Source organism: Nylanderia fulva, unplaced genomic scaffold (assembly GCF_048542155.1).
Source record: "Nylanderia fulva isolate GAGA-0341 unplaced genomic scaffold, ASM4854215v1 Scaffold114, whole genome shotgun sequence".
In the NCBI taxonomy this organism is placed as follows: domain Eukaryota; kingdom Metazoa; phylum Arthropoda; class Insecta; order Hymenoptera; family Formicidae; genus Nylanderia; species Nylanderia fulva.
The window spans coordinates 306,639-324,953 of record NW_028189346.1 but is presented as its reverse complement, the minus strand read 5'-3'; the positions used below and the strand labels follow the sequence as shown (position 1 = coordinate 324,953).

The 18,315-nt window shown below is 31.6% G+C and overlaps 1 long non-coding RNA gene across 1 annotated transcript; it reads left to right on the top strand.

The window, feature by feature from the left end:
- Nucleotides 1-8,283: 8,283 nt before the first annotated feature.
- LOC146724833 (uncharacterized) lies at nt 8,284-9,571 on the top strand. Its single transcript, XR_014926197.1, has 4 exons — nt 8,284-8,441; nt 8,568-8,780; nt 8,982-9,215; nt 9,338-9,571. It is a non-coding gene; the product is annotated as an uncharacterized LOC146724833 (long non-coding RNA).
- Nucleotides 9,572-18,315: the final 8,744 nt, after the last annotated feature.

The following is an 18,315-nucleotide window of genomic DNA, read 5'->3' as shown; positions in this document are numbered from 1 at the left end:
CAATTTCTTGTTTTTAATGTCAATTAGGAGATTAAAATGACAAAGGAAATCGGCGCCTAAAATAGGACGTTGAATATCCGCGACACAAAATTTCCATTTGAATTCTCTCCTTAAGGGGATCCTAAATGCACGGGCGAACTCCGATAGGGTCGATAATGAAGATTTTTTAAATATAATTATCGACAAAACTCTACAGATGTCGCAATAAAAAAGTTGTCAATCGACACACACATACATATACAGGGTGTCCCATTTTATATAATTTATAATTATATAAAAATTATATATACACAGGTTGTTACACATACATATACTCATATGTATGTGTGTGTGTATTTATACAAGGTGTCCCATTTTTACTACCCCTAATATCTCTTTGTTTCAATGCATTTTATAATAAAACAACAAAAGTTATACGGTTTCAAAGGAACTATAAAATAGTACCATTAGTGTTGACCTTGCACAGTCATAAAGATTACGTGAAAGTCACTATCACCTGATAAGTTATAAAGTTTCAACATTGCAATATCGCTTCTGAGAATTTTGCGCACATGCAAACTGCATCTGGGGTAAAATATTTTGTACAGTTATCAGCAAACGAATAGATCGCCTGTGGAATTATTTTTTAAAACAACCAGCACACGAATAGATCGCCTCTGGAATTACAGTTTTAAAACAACCAGCACACGAATAGATCGCCTCTGGAATTATTTTTTAAACCAGCACACGAATAGACCGCCTCTGGCACTAACTACTATAAAAACTATAATAATAATTATCAATTATACATGAAAAAATAAACAAAGGATTGCATTATCTTTCAGATAAAAAAAATTGAGAATTGCATTTTAATAAAAAAAAAATTAAAATAAAAATTAAAAATAAAAATAAAAATTGCATTTTAAACGTCTATTTGAATGTTCTTATAAAATTACACCTACATACATACATACATACAAATATATATATATATATATATATATATATATATATGTATATATATATTTATATACAGGGTAAACCATTTTAATCTTTGCACTAAAATTTCTCAAAATTCAAAAGTTTAAGACAAAAATGTTTCAGATAAAAGTTGTATGGTTTCAAGGGGGACATAAGATGGTGTCATTGATTTGACCTTGAATAGCCATTTGAAGGTTACGTGACGGTCAACTTCAATTTCTTAAATAGAACACTATATTTTTTCTTGCATACTTTTATAGCTGACTTTAAGATCTTTCCAAAACACTACAATAAAATATTTTTTCATTAAGTATTTTTCGAGTTATAAGGCTGCAAATTTGCAGTATTTTGACATAAAATAGAAAATATCTTGGGAAATATTCATTTTTCGATTATCATACCTTAATACTTTTATGCACAGAATAATGAGACGAATCAATTGGTGTAAAGAAAACACATAGTTGTCTTAAAGAAAAATTATCTAACTGCTTATTGCAATTTTCATATTTTTTTTAAAGGTAAATATGTGTTTTCTTTACACCAACTATATATATCAATATATATGTATCAATATATATATATATATTAATACGATGTTCAGCATAACAATACGTACGATTTTTGAAATGTTTGCAACAGTTTAGAAAAAAATATATATTGTAAAAATTGATCTGTTTTGTGCAATCTATTACAAGCAATAAAAAATGAGGAAAAAAAATTTTTATAAAAAAAATTAGTGTTACCTTGAATTTTTTTTAATAAAATCATATTTTTTTATATAAATCGATTCTCAATATTCTGCATAAGTTGTAATGTAGGATGGCCAAAAAAAGCGAATAGCTTATGAGATATATTATACTTTCATAATGTACATAAACTATGAAATATCTCATGAAATCATTTTCTGATTATTTTATTCCAATTTTAAATCAATTGGTGTAAAGAAAACACAGATATAAATAAAGATATAAATTGTAAACCAGCAGCTACATATTTTCTCTAAAACTCAAATATCTCGTAAACTTTTCACTTTTTCACAATTTTATCTTTATAATTTTTGATGCAGAATATTGTAACAAATTGATTTAGATTGAATATGATGCTTTTATTTAAAAAAAAATTATGACATTCATTTTTTCATGAAAACATTTTTTTTTTAATTTTTCTGTTACGTAATAGCTTTGAAACAAATTCATTTGTACAATATAAATTTTTTAATTATCAGAAACGTCTCAAATATCATGCGCACTATTATAATATATATATATATATATATATATATATATATATATATATAATACATACAGCATACATAATACTGTTACATACAGCACAAATACACAAAATATTACATACCTATTTATTATGCACATAAATGTATATAACGATTAGATATACAAAAAAAAAAGAAATAGAAGAAAAAAGAAATAAATAGAAAGAGAGCGAACGAGTGAGCCTTTTTATAAACGTCGACAAGCAATATATTATTATGTATGTATACATGTATGTGTTGTAACCGTGGATTTTATATTGTCCGTCGGATCGAAAAGGATCCGGGAAATCGGGCCGATGTAAGTGACCGACGGCACACCTTCGGCGCGGAAAGCGGGAAATTCTCGTAAACACAAAAAAAAATATGTTTGGTTGGGCGCCAGGCGCGAGATTCGCGCCACTCTGAAATTTCCAAATCGATAAATGACCTTTACAATCAGCAAAGTATCCCGAAAATTTCCGCGACGGCGATAATCGACTCGCTCAGATCGTCAGGGGGTAGAGGGGGGAGTTCGGACGGGAGAGAGGACGGAATTCGAGAGAGGCTATTTGAAATCGCTCAAATATAACAAACATTAAATATATTTAGACACTGATAAACGAAGATGGACAGAAAAATAATTGTATAAAAACTTGAGTACAATGTTAGGTCCAGAAAGAAAAGTAATATTCGTTTGATATCTTACGGAGAGATCTCCGCGTTAATAACGCCGAAATACAGATAAACGAGGCCGAAATGTGATTCGAAAAATACAATACGGCGTATGTACGGCCGAGACGCGGCGCGTTGTTATTATTCCACGCCTTTGAGACGACCCGACGCGATGATATCGGACGACACGCGGGACCCGGAAGTAAATTCGCACGCCTACGTGTCGAATAATTATTAACGCACGAGACTTAATAAGGTCCGTGCGGCGTAATTAATTCCGATGGTCTCAGGCAATACAAAATTTCCGTAAACTCGAGTAGGTCCCGCGCGACTTCCTTTGAGATCGCTCACGCCGGTCGTTTCTCGCAATATTTCACAAAGGATCCGAAGACGGCACGGATAAGGATATGCGCGAGAAAGAATACGCTAGGTCGGATGCGTGACTCTAACTAATTTTCTATTCTCCGATCTAGAACTCCAACAGACGAGAACGGTACAGTAATTACAAGACGATACCTTAAATTTTACATTAACGTGACAAAAATCGCGGCGACTGTCGGCGTATCCGCGGGAGAGAGAGCCTCTCTTAATATACGCGCGGGAGAGAGCACGCGGTCGGCCGGGCGCCGGGATAAATTCCACGCGGAACGAAACTCTAAATCAAACTCTCAAAATCGCGAAATTACCGGTGAATCTAATAACCGGTCGCGGCCGTGACACGCTTCTCTCCCGAATACGGTACTCACAAGGAATTTAGCGGCTTTACAATATTAAATAGGGCCGTTCGTCTCACCGGTATCGCCGGGTCCTGGTGTGCTTCGGCATCCGCGCAGGAACCTCTGCTCTTCGGAATGTCTCGCCGAACAGTGACGAGCAAGGGGCCTGCCGGGATCACGCCGATACTAAATTTGGCATTTTCCACCCGTGGCGCTCCTTATCCTGGCAGGGCCGCCGGGTACCCCGCGGGGCCCTGCGAATTTGCTTGATGCAAATTTTCTCTCGCCGTTCCTCTGTGCTTCCGCTTCGGGTTCCGTTCTTCCTCTTTATGTTTGTCGGGGAGACTCCTTTGAGCGCGCCTCTGTGCGGTTCCTCCAAAAATCCGCACGATCGATTGTTTGGTCGATGGTGAACTTTTGTGTATCCGGATCTGCGGAGGCTCGAGGCAGGGTATCTCCCGCGCCTTTTGTTTCCGGGGCTCTCTCGCCTCTTGCGAGAGAGTGGCCATCCCCGTCTCTGGCCGGAATCTCTGCGAAAGAAGGAACATTTTACGGCAGTATCCAGGTTCTTAACGGGAGGAGCAATCCAGAAAATATGTGAAAATAATATTTACCGGGCGTGATCCGGACTTGGTGGTCTCTGCTCGGTCCTAAATCCTTCTCTTCGTCCTTTCTCTCTTTCTGTTTCTCCGGTTGAGACACGTACCCTATGCAAAATTGCTCGCTGAAAACGCAAAAATCGCTTAAACAAAAATCATAAATAAAGTAATTCGCGAAACGGGTGCGCGAAGCGCATCCTCCGACGCGGTAGAAAACGCAAAAATGATTTTTCGGGTGCTCTCTCTCTCTCAAAGATTGGCGAGAGAGCAAAGGTTCCCGAATTTCCCGCCTTCCCGGCCGGGCCTTCGGCCCTTGTGACGGACAGTACAAAATGTCACGTCACAGTGTGTATGTATATATACATATATATATTGCTTTATGATATATATTTATAATGTAAAGAGGCTAGAAAACTCATACTCACTATCTTTCTCTTTTTTTTCTTCAGCTTTCTGTATCTATTAATTTATTCATTATATCCATGTATGTGTATAACAAATAGATGTATATAATTAATGTTTATTTGTACTGTTTATAATGTTATATATATATATATATATATATATATATATATATATATATATTTATATTTCTTTTTCTTTTTGTCTATCTAATCGTTATATACATTTATGTGCATAATAAATAGGTATGTAATATTTTGTGTATTTGTGCTGTATGTAACAGTAATTCTGATATTGAATCAATTTTATGATATGACATAATACTAACCTTTTAAAACATGCTCCCTTTCTACTCAATCTGCGACCAGATAGGGGCAAACGTTTATTTTTGTTTGCACCCATTATACACTATATATTTAATAAATATAAAAATATCACTTTTAAAATATCACAGTATGTCTATCTATCACAATATTCGACACCTTATCACACGTTATAACGGTCGAGTCGCGCACTGCGTGTAAGCACGTATAGTACGTACCGCGTGACAAGTGAACCATCCCGCCCAAATATATGTCATTGCGCGCACACGATTTTGTTTACAAATATGTATATATAGGGTGTCTACATGCTACATTTTTAGCATGTACCCAATTTTTGTTATTTTTCGCAAAATTATAATTACACAATTATTTAATATAATTATATATAAAAAATTTTTCCCGCGTTGTATGTGTCGTAAGGAAATATATGTATAATTGATCGTTTGCATTGAATGTCACTATTTTCTGAAAAGTAAAAAAAGAGAGCTCTCTCTCTCTCTCTCTCTCTCTCTTTCTTGATCCTTTATGCTTATTGTTAGTATTCTATCAATTAGTAATCAATGCAATCAATCATATCGTTTTACGGCAACAGCCAGTTACTCGTTCACTCACTCATTCATTCTTTTAAAATATGTCCATTTTTATACATAATTATGTAAATTTATATATAAAAAATAAGGGTGCATATATAATCATGTCAAATTTGTATATAAAACATATATATTTATATATATAAAGAAATACTTATTTATTACATTTGTATATATATATATATATATATATATATATATATGTATATATATAAATTTATATAATTATATATAACAAGCACTTTTACTTAATTATGTATAGACATCCTGTATATGTATAATTTATATAACATTTGTTATAAGAAGTTGTGTGCGTGTGTGTGTGTGTGTGTGTGTGTGTGTGTGTGTGTGTGTGTTGAGAAGATTGGAATATATTATTTTATTACTTTATGTTTCTATCTGATAAATGCAGCTTTTTTTAATTAAATTTATAAAATACAATTTCTATGAAAGTCAATTTTAACAAAATTTCGATTTCACAAATATATGTTTATATGAATATATTCTTTTCGATATTTTATATTTTCTCTATTTACTATTTATTATTTGTTCAATAAAATCCATTTTATTATGAAATAAATTAATAAAGATAGAATAATGCAAAATATATTAGTCTAATTGTGCAGTAAAAAATATTTTGATAAATTTAAAATATTTGTAGAAAAATTATTTATTTCGGATATTTACAAAAAGCTGCATTTATAATATAAAAACATGAAGTAATAAAATTTTATCTATTCCAATCTTCTCAACATACATACAAATCCAAATTATACATGATACACATACAACATAATAACATGCATGTAAAGGCAGACAAGAATGGGGAAAGAAAAAGAAAATAAAAGTTTAAAATACCCCGGGACAAAAATTTGTGTATATAATAATATAACATTATATAGAAATATATAAAAGTATACGTATAATCGCAGAATTATATTATGAAATATGTCTATACATAATTAAGTAAAAGTGCTTGTTATATATAATTATATAAATTTATATATATATATATATATATATATATATATATATATATATTTACAAGTGTAATAAATAAGTATTTCTTTATATATATAAATATATATGTTTTATATACAAATTTGACATGATTATATATGCACCCTTATTTTTTATATATAAATTTACATAATTATGTATAAAAATGGACATATTTTAAAAGAATGAATGAGTGAGTGAACGAGTAACTGGCTGTTGCCGTAAAACGATATGATTGATTGCATTGATTACTAATTGATAGAATACTAACAATAAGCATAAAGGATCAAGAAAGAGAGAGAGAGAGAGAGAGAGAGAGAGAGCTCTCTTTTTTTACTTTTCAAAAAATAGTGACATTCAATGCAAACGATCAATTATACATATATTTCTTTACGACACATACAACCCGGGAAAAAATTTTTTATATATAATTATATTAAAATAATTGTATAATTTTATACATATATAATCGCAAAATTATATGCATAATTATACAATTATTTTATATAATTATATATAAAAAATTTTTCCTCGGCTGTACGTGTCGTAAAGAGATATACAATTCACCGTTTGCATTGAATGTCTCTATTTTCGGGAAAGAAAAAAAAGCTCGCTCTCTCTCTCTCTCTCTCTCTCTCTCTGTCTCTCTCTTTTTGTTTTATAGATTGCATACAATTTATCTTACATTTACAGTAAAAGTAATTTTTATAACAATTTACAGGTATATGCGAACAAATAAAATTCGTTAGAATCACAATGTCTATCAAATATATATTTCAGTAAAATCATTACTTGAATTACTTCGATGTATGAAAAATAAGATTTAGTTTTTATAAATTATAAATGCATATACTTATTATCTATAAAAATCATGTGAATATTATTGTATTATACAAATATAATTAAAATAAAATTGTATGTCATTATATATTTCATGTGTTTGATAATATAAATAACACAAAATTTTTTCTGTTTTATATATAGTTTTTTATAGAAAAAAATTGATGTATTATTTATATTATCAAACATAAAATATATAATGGCATACATTGGCTACACTAATTCAGAGGTTATCTTTTTCCTTCCAATGTCGAACAAAAAAGACAACCTCTGAACTAATGTGGCCAGTGTAGCCAAAACAAACAGACCTTATAAAAAACAGAAAGAGAGAGAGAGAGAGCGAAAGAAAGAGAGAGAGAGAGAGAAACACGTTGCAGCTCCATCTATCACGATATCACGCAACTAATCTACTGCTCTGTTTTATTCCGCAGCCTCGATTTGCACACACACATATGCGTGAAATGTTTTTTTATATATAACTTTTTTATTAGATTTGCAATCTCACTTTTAATTGCTTACTAATATTTCTTCATATAATCCTTACCGCGCATACTATATTTCATGCACAGACAAACTGCAAAACTTTTTTTATTAAATAAGTATTATTACGAACTGACACAAAGCAGCCGATAACAAAACTGTAATTTTTGATTTTTATATGATTTATATATGCAAACATAGCTAGCGCGGTCCGTTTTTATAAGTACTTTAATCGTGGAAAAGGATTTATTGATCAGTATAGTCAATAAAAAGTTATATGAAAAAAATAAATATTCTCGCATTCGGTCGGTAAAAACATCATTTAGGATCCCCTTAAACCGAGGTTCAAAATTAAAGTTTTAGAACCGTAAGTATTAATTTGAGTACCATTTGCGGCAAAAAGTTTTAAATTAGTATGCCACGTCTTCAATAAAACCTTTTTAGGTAACAACGATATATCAGCGCCCGTATCGACAAGAAAATTCAAATTTGAATGTCTGTCGAAAATAATGAGGCGATTGTTAGAAACACCGTCGTAAGCAGCCTCAGTCTTAAGCGGCGTTTTTAGTTTTCCTGTGAAGCCAAGAATGTTTTGGACATAGAACAAGGTAAAGTACATCGTTTAGCCTTATCACCAAACTTCTTATGGTAAAAACAAATTGATGTATCTTTAATATCTTTATTTGATTTGTCTTTGTTACGCGATAACGATCTAAATCTTCTATTCTCTCTAGACCGGCTTTTGGAACGATCTCGACGACGAGAAACTTCAAGAGCTTCGATTCTTCGTAGCAAATCCGCGAAATCCGAAGATTTATTACTTGTATTATTGGAAACTTCCGCGACTTGCAAACCGCCGTCCCGATCAGCAATTTTATCGGCTAATTCCGCAAGTTTAACAAGAGGAACATCCTCTACTACGGCTAAAGTCGTTTGAATTCTATGTGGTAAGCGTTGAAGCCAAATCATTTGCAAAACACTATCTGCTAAAGATCCTCCAGACAAATGACGAATTTCTCGAAGTAATTCCGAAGGCTTTTTATCATTAAGTTCAATTCCAGCTAATATTTGTCTCAAACGTTTTTCCTCTGAATCCGTAAAGCGATTTATTAATATTTTCTTTAAATAATTATATTTATCTGTTTCAGGTGGATTTTCAATGACTTCAGATATGTTTACTAAGGCTTGTTCATCAAGATGACGAATGACAGAACTATATTTAATATCATCTGATCGAATTCGATAAACCGTAAACTCACTTTCAATAGAAGCAAACCAGAGTTTAGGTTGTTTATGCCAGAAAGTCGGTAGTTTTAATAAACGAAACTCATTTGAGTGAATTTGTAACATAGGATCACTCACCTGATGTCCAGTTTGAGAAGGTAAAATATTAATATTTTCTGATCCAACCTGATTTGATCCGCTCGCCAAATCCATATCAATCTGTGTATCCGAACAGGGTCTAACTGGTGATCTATCGATTGGCATTTTCCTCTTGTTCCAGGAATCCGATAAAATGATTTGAGAATTTCCGTGAAGGACTAATCCGCCTCTGATGTTTCAAAGATCCGGAGAATGAATCTCTTAAAATCAGAATATCCAGCAATTCTTCCAAGCGATGATAATATTTCGCAGACTTCAAATACGACGATCACTTGGCACTTATTCCGCATCAGCCTTTAAAATGCGTCGGCTTTAATATCACGTCGGGGTCACCAAAAATGTAGCGACTTATAAATAAATTCACTAGATCTTTGAAAAAGTAATGTTTATTCATTGAAAGTATAAAGCGAAAGAACAAAAAGAATTAATATGTAACAAATAAATGAATGAATGTGTTGTTATGGAAATATTGATTTTTCTTAAAAACATTATGTATATTAATGAATTGAAGTTATTACAAATGTATAAAGATGTAAAAAGTGTAAAAGTGCAGTGAAAAGTGTAAGGTGTAATAAAAGTGTAGAGTGTAAATGAAAGGTGTGGATGATGAATGCTACACTGTCATGATAATTGTTAAAGCTACTAACTATTCGACTCATATTGGTAGTCGTAGAAGTGGTCAGTATTATATCGTCTACGTAACGGAAATAAAACGTGCATTTTAAATTTAACGACTTAAAAATTGTGTCCTCCAGATCCTGCATGACCAAATCAGCTATGATTGGTGATAATGCAGACCCCATCGGGGTCCCAAAAGTCTGTTTATAAATTGTGTCATTAAATGTAAAATAAGTGTATGTCAAAATGAATTTTATACCTAGTATAAACTCACTTTTTGGTATTCTAGTATTTTTTTCAATATGTTCCCATTTATCATTAATACTGTTGACCGCAAGATCTAGAGGTACATTTGTGAATAAAGAAACGACATCTAAAAAGAACATTACATCGTTATCATCAATCTTTTTTCCAGATAACATGCTGTACAAATCAAAACTGTTATTAATAAAAAAATGGATTAAATTTAAAGAAAGACACTGAACTTCTTAGCGAGTCCTATTATGATATTTTAGACAAATTAGCAAAAATTAAACAATAATAAGACAAATAGGACATCAACAGTTTAGGCACATCTTTCCGATAGTATATAAACACACATAAATTGCGACTAAATATAGTTCAAAATGAGATGTTTTGTTAGACGGTTGGTTTCATCTATTTATAATAATTAAAAAAAAATTTTTTTAAAGAATTGTGTTGAACTGTGAGAGGAAGCGACACAAAGTAAGCATAATAAATTTATGTAAGGCCTTTTATCTATTAGTAGACATACATTAATCGTTATTCATTTATCAATCACAGCGCTTATGGATATTAAAAATTTTGCGCTTAAAAACGAAGAAATAACTAACGAGATCCAACATCATAAGATTTCATTACGGCGAATACTTTTAAAAACATGACAAATTGTAATACGCATAAAGTTCTAATATATTCTCGACTCGAATTAACGGACTATTAGTAAATTTTAAGAATAGGATGACTTTTTTGTAAGAATTATAAATTACGTAACACTGTTATACTGAAGAAGACCGTGTGCGGTTGAAACGTTTATATATGGAAGGTTTTTTGTAATTTCAATATATTGTTTATATGGAAGGTTTTTTGTAATTTCAATATATTGTTTATGAAATAAATTTTAAGTGGATACATCTTAAATATTGCTCGATAAGTTGGCCTTTTGTGAATACATTTGTTGTTTTATAAAACTCTTACTAATGATGGGGAAGTTTCGTCTTCTATCAATATCGTGTCTGTATTTTGTTTTCTACAAAATTCTTCATTTACATCGTTGATCATGTGTATGTTACTGAATGTTCTAAAAAAATTATTATTTTATTAAATTATTATTATTCTTTATCTCTATACTACATAAATTTGTTAACTAGTTTTTATTTGGGATGTTTCGATATACACTGCCAGCACTAAAAATCTATAATATATATAAACTATAGATTTTTAATACTGAGAATGCATATTAAAACATGTCCAATATTATATGATTTATTATATTCAAAATTTTCAGCTTACCTTCTGTGTTCCGTAGTTGGTTTTAAAAATTCCATTTGCTTATAATATTTCCAAGTCGTTACTTTGTTTGTAGCTGCACTGCCACTTGCAGTATAACTTTTTTCATCTTTGTATTTCCTCAGAAATGTATCTCGCAAGTTTTTCCATTTTCTTTGACAAAATTTCGGATCTTTATCTTTTTAAGAAGAAATGACATTATTATTATATAATAAGTTTTTGTAACAATTTATAAATTTATAGCAAAAATAAAATGTTAAAAAAACAAATATACATACTACCATAATAGCTCGACCCACTTCTTCCCAAGCTTTTCGAATTATGTTCATTTCTCTCATTTTAATATCTAATCTTTGGTCCCATAAACATGGTCTTTCTTGCACCTCTAATATTAAAATTTCTTCAAATACTTGGGAGTTAAGTTGTACAGAATCATCAAACTGAAAATTTTAAATACAAATATATTTATTTAAAATAACTGTTGTAAAACAAGTATTCCCAGTAAATACAGATATATAACTGGTATATTATATGCATGTAACATGTGTGTTACATGTACATGCATACTAATTATATATATATATATATATATATATATGTATATATACTAGTTATATATCTGTATTTGCTAAGTTGTGTGTCATTTAGTGATAATTATTATAATTTGATCCTATAAATTGATTAATAAAAGTATTTATACTTACAATTATATTTTTCATGTCAAGTTCTGAATTATCCTCAAGATATTCATAGTTTTAATTGTAGTCTTGTGACTCTTCTGCCATTATGCTGATATATCCAGTCAGGCACTCATTATAATTACATTTATTGCAATTCTATAATTTAATGACAATATTACTCCTTAACGGATCGATGTTGTTGCACGTTTATTTACAACCAAAGAGATTCTCTTTGTTTATAACATCGCATCTACAGATAGAATCGCAGTGAATCGCTCGTCGGGCGACAAATCTTGTCAAAACTTGGTCAACTTTTTTGCGACGTCGCACTATAAAGTGTGACGGATATGACGTGCGAAAAAGCTGCACGGTCATTGGATATCGCGCATTGCGTATCGCGTTAGCGCGCTGGTGTGCAGGAATCATTACGCGATTTCTTACACATGCGAACTCGCGACTATCCCCGAAAGTGGCCCCGCGGCCATCATTCGGATACCCCTACTCGCGTCGAATTACCGTTCTGCCCCGGTTATATCAATAGTGTAAACCCGGGTGATAAGTATGTATCAACACATATTCAGATCCGCGTATCGTATCGTCTAATCATCTTATATTTTTTGTGCGATCATTATTATTCTTTTGTTGTATTTTCGTGTGCCGTCTAAGCCTTTATGTCAATTGCGCTTTGATGTTATTATTTTTTTATATTATCCGGGCGACTATATATTATTTTTGTATTTCTATGCGTCGTCTAAAACTTTAATGTTAATCGCATTTCTTTATGATTATTTTGTAGTTCTCATACGCCGTCGAGTCGTGTATATTAGCACCTATTTATTTTGTTTTTATTATTATTTTGTATTTCTCTAACTTTAATAAATTTATTATTATTTAACCATAATTGCACGCGAGTTCTGTGAAACCCTTCACGAGCCCTGATTCCGGCTGAGTAGTCTGACGCTCGCAAAAAGCGGCTGTTAGAAAGATATTTTAATGAAATGTACAACTTCAGATGTCTTTAGCAAATTTTTATTAAAATATTTTTTTATCTAAAAATTTTGGATCCTAAAATTTTGAGCATTTATTTTCTTTTTTCTGACGTCAAAATGTAACAGTCGCGGTGAAGACCAAAAATGCTTAAAAATGAAAGAAAAAGGAATGTATATAAACAATTAAAAAACATAATATATAACATATCATTTTTATATAGTCCCTATATTTACATAGTTATGCAATGAGATCAACATTTCGTATAAAGCGGCGTCTACAATAAGAATTGAAAACATAAGACGTAAGAAATTAACCAATTATATTCAGTTATTTTTCATAAATTCAACTTGATTGACTAATTTCTTACACTTTATGTTTTAAATTTTTATTGTAGACGATGCTTAAGGTTGAGTGTCTAAGTGATTTAAGTTCTAAACCTTAAAAAATTGACTAATCACAGTCGAGTATTCTCCTAATACTAATTAGTCAATTCTTTAAAGCTTAGGACTAAAGTCCTTAGGACTTAAATTACCTACTGTGAACCAGGGACAATATTTCAATAATTGTAGTAATTATTACTAATTATTATGCGTAAAATGTAAAATATAATAAAAACTAAACGTTAAGCCAACTTTCTATTGCGTACGAATTTCTAAGTTTACACTTTATAATAAAAAAGAATTTATGTAATAATAATATATATACCAGGTGAGATTATTTCATATTTTAAAATCTTGGCCGTGACCAAGTAAATTTTGGTGCCTTGTGCACAGATATTTAATTCTAACAAAAAAATTTAGTTTTGTTAGGATAACGCACTGTCTTCCGCGATTGGCTCTTATTGCCTGTCTTATACTTTAAATTTATATTTATATTACAGAGCTGTGTTAAACTCTTAACTTATACACGCTGGCTGAAAAAGCGTTTGTTTATCAACATTATTATATATAACAGAGAAAAGTATAGAATCGAAAAGATCTGAATAGTTCAGTTGGAAGAGCAGTCGCCCGGCAAGCGAAAAGTATCGGGTTCAATTCCCGATTCAGCGACTTTCGGATCTATATTTTTCTCTTGCATTTATTCATTTATTTCCGTAGGGGGGTTAAAGGATTATTGAAATTAAATCTCAAAAATGAGATTATTTCATATTTTGAAATCTTGGCCGTGACCAAGTAAAATTTGGTGCCTTGTGCACAGATATTTAATTCTAACAAAAAAATTTAGTTTTGTTATAGTCCGGGAGCTCATAACAGAATTGTCATGCATCATAGTATTTGTTTGAAGACCCATATTACTTTACGATTATAGTGTTAGAGACAACAGAAAACCAATTGGCATCCGTGTACAGTGAATGGAACATGTTAAGGGAAATTTTTTAATTAATTATTTTTACAACGGAAAAAATATGACAGTATTCAATCCGAAAGTCGTACCAATCTCTAAAGAGAGAAAAAATACTCGGCGGATTAAAATTGGCATACCTCTAAAGTGGATGAAAGGGTCGGCATAGTGGCGCGAAGTGAGCTCTTAGAACATGGGCTCGAGTATGACAGTATTTGTGCTGCCATTTGGTAAATAATCACATTTTGTTGTAAATTAATGGAATATATCATTTGCATACTGCTCGGGTGGATGAAAAGATCGCTATGTCGATTTAAAGATGTGTTTCAACACGATCGATCAGGTATAATAGTATTTGATTTTTTAGTTATTTATGGCATGTACAATAAGAAAATGTAATTGGCATACGAATTCATAGGATGCATACGTTGGCATATTCAAAAAATACTGAAAAAACGTTTATGAGTATATGACATGTTTTAAACTTAAGAAAATTGAAATATTAGCCTATTATTTTAGTATTACTATATATTTTATGCGGAATATAATATTTATGCGGTTGTCTTAATAATAAAAAGTTGATTTTCCCGTTATTTTTTAATTTTTTATTGAATTTGATAATTTTCAATATACCTTGATAAATATTTTGTACTGCCCAGATAAGTATAATAAATTCAAGTACATTATAAAATTATACATCAAATATATTTGTTCTCACAATATAATTTTTGTATTTATCGTCATCATCGTCAGTTTTATCTTCTTTACTGCCAAAATCACTGGATGATTCGATGGTATTAATGTCGCTTTTGTCACCTGCAAAGAAAATTTCAATATACTTTGATAAATGTTTCGTGCTATGCCCGAATAAATATAATAAATTTAAGTACATTATAAAAATATACATTAAATATACTTTTTCTTATAATATAATTTTTATATATCGTCATCATCGTCAGCCTTCTCTTCTTCACTGTCAGAATCACTGGATGATTCGATGGCTTTAATGTCGCTTTCATCATCTGCAAACAAAATTACAGTAAATAAATTGTTTATACTTTTCAAGAGGAAATGTTGCATTTTTTAATATTATTCAATTGTAATAATAAATCATAAATTTGAAATTATAAATAAATTATATAAATATTTAAAGTTTTAACATATTCATTAATAAATTTTTAATTTGCAAACAATGTTACTCAATTCACATACAAAAGTAAAGTTGTGCGCTTAGTTTACTACTTAAAAAATTTACCTGATTTGTTATCTTCCAATTCTGTTACGATGACATCATTGACAAGTGGTGGTAGTTCGTCACCTTCAAACCATTTGAAATCGTACTGTCTTTCTTCTTCTGTCCTCGATTCTATCCATCCATATTCTGTTGGACATAAGTCTGTGAGGATTGTTTTATGAGCCTGACTCCATATTTGAGCTATATACAAAGCTCTTTGTATTTGTTGTTCTAATTCTGCTTTACATGGAAGCAAACATGATGCATTACACTTTTTTATTGCTTTTTTAAATCGTTCAGATGTTTTTTTAATTTCGTAGGTACTTGAAAAAATTGCTAATCTTTCTTCATTAACACTATCTATTGTTTTTAAATTGTACAACCGACAGACATATTGCTCCAAAACTTAAAAAATTGTTTCATTTTTGTAGAATTTCTAAGAGTCTCACTATTACTTACAGCTGTAAATGCTTCCTGAAATTCTATGGATTTTCTTAATAAATCGAAAGATCTCTTTTTCCCCTTTCGGTAAAAAGACGGATTAAAATCACACCCAGTAAAGGCGTGAAAAGCTGTTAAAGCAGTAGACAATTGTTGACCTAAACTGTTATATATTTTGGTGACATTAATGAAACGTCGATTGTTTCCGACATCCATTTCCATCCAAATATTTGCATGAGAATGTTGATATTTCATATTGACAAGCATTATTACTAAAACATCGGTATCAGTACAACGTATTAATGTATTGCTTACTCGCTGTGCTCTGCACACGTGATAAATAATTTTTGTGTCTGCCTCTTCGTGCTCGGGACACGTTAAATCGTAATTCTCTAAACAATTAATTTCTTCTCCAAACTTCTGATATTGATAACATTTTTCAAAATTAATATTGAATATTCTATCCTGAATGAAATTCGCTGCTTCCTTGCTTTTCCAATGTTCGATCAAAAACGAGACAAAAGCTTGTTTAAACTTTTTATTTCGCAGTTTTGCAGCAAAGTTTACAGGGCTATTATGTTCTGTTAATTGTAGATGCTGTGAAATTAAAAAATCTTCCTTTTCATCATATTGTCGTAATTTGTGTTCGTAATCTTTTATTGATGGTTCAGGATACGTATCAAAAACGATATCAATTTTTTTACTATTAAATTTCGATAAAAGTTGCAAGATTTTTAATGACATTTTACCGTAAGTTTTTTGTACGGGGATTAAATGCAAGAAAAAAAATCCATTAACTACAACAAGATCTAAATTGCTTGGTTCGGAATGATCGACAATTTCACTTTCTAGAATTTTTGTTAAAACAGATTTCGTTGTTTTGTTTATGGTACCATCTAGATGGCATAAAGATAATGGTACAGGAGTTAAAGGGTAACATATTACTTTTTGAATGTCAATTTTTTGTTCCAGTGAAATAGCCAACAAACGCCCGAATAAATCTCGCTGAAGTTTCACTTCTTGAATTTTCCCTGCAATATTAATTGTTTTCTTTTTTTTTAAACTATCAAAGTTGTTAATAATATTTCTTTTAATGCTTCTTTCAAAACGATTTGGATTTTTTATGCATTCCTTTATAAACTGTTCTCGTTTAGCATTTCCATTTTTTTTAATGTTAATTAAAAAATCAGCAACTTCATCACGTACAGCTTGACCACTCGATACGTTATACAATAATTGGGGATCTAAGTCTGGCGAAAACGGGTTAAGTCTGCTATTGATACCATTAGTAAATGCATTTAGTCGTGCGGTGTCCTTTTTAATACGATCTTCGCGCAAATCTTTAGTTACATCTTGTTTCCGTCTAACAGCAGCAAAATTTAATACGTGTGAAGTAACAGTGGTTCAAAGTCCATGACTCATACTCCACCTTTGCCTAGCCGATATCAAGTTTGTAAAGTGAGATATACCTGTTAATCTTCTTGCAGCGTCAGCGTTTATGGTTTGTTCTAGCGTAAGGTCAACAGGCTGTCTTGAAAAACTTTTATTTGTACGCTTAACACCAAAGCACCCTTTTTTAAATGATTTTTTCAATCCAGGATAAGTATCGTCGACACTAAGAAGATTATCGTGGTACCGAACAAGCCATCGTGCGTAATTGGGTTGATTACAAGTAAAAAACAAATTAGTGATTTTAGGGATGATGTATAGTGTTTAGGATTGAAAAAAATTCGCCGCGCTCGATCAAACGAAAATTCACGGATCAATCGAGAATTTAGATAAAGGCAATTGCCGCGGGCCTAACACGGCAGCACCTCGCGGCACGCACCGCGGGAAGCGCCGCGGAAGCAAATTTTCGGCCAATTAGCGCGTTCCGCGTGCACCCCTCGCGATCACGCGGTCGATAGCGTGATCGATGAGGGCAGCATTCCGTCGGAGACAGTCGTCGTGGAGAGAGAGCCGGCTTTGGTCGCAAGTCAGACTAAATAATTCACGTTACGGTGTAATAAGTGCGTGAATGTACTATCGCGACAAATACGAACAGATTTGCGCGGTATTTTGTGACATATCGAGAGTGAAAGGTTAACGGGTAATCGGATCTCGTTCGCGACGCAACGTACACGTTCTCGCGACGAATTCGCCATTGTCTCGTGCACGTTACGTGCACGTGATCGAACGTCACGAGTATTCGGATCCTGCTGGAGGATTTATTGCGATATTCGCGTACAAGTGAATGCATGTCGTGCATTCTCTCTCTCTCTCTCT